Here is a 269-nt window from a genome sequence, read left to right as displayed (position 1 = left end):
GGCGGCCACTTCCCACAGCTCTCAGTGGCTTGTTCACAGCAGACGGAGGCCCAGACTCCCCAAGGCCACCTTTGTCGACAGATGTGAACCAACCTGGTCACGTCTGTGACGCCAGCAAGGGCTGACCCGCAGGCCCTGTGGGACCCGGGCGCTCGCTCCCTCCTTGCAACCTGGATGCGCCTCTGTTTCCCCTCTGCTCCCAGCCCTTGCCTCTGACCTCCTGCTCATGGCTCGGTATCGTAATGGTGAGTCGCGGGCCCTCTGAGAGC

The sequence above is a fragment of the Ailuropoda melanoleuca genome, unplaced genomic scaffold (genome assembly GCF_002007445.2).
Source record: "Ailuropoda melanoleuca isolate Jingjing unplaced genomic scaffold, ASM200744v2 unplaced-scaffold55486, whole genome shotgun sequence".
Taxonomy (NCBI): Eukaryota; Metazoa; Chordata; class Mammalia; order Carnivora; family Ursidae; genus Ailuropoda; species Ailuropoda melanoleuca.
This window is presented reverse-complemented; position numbering follows the sequence as displayed.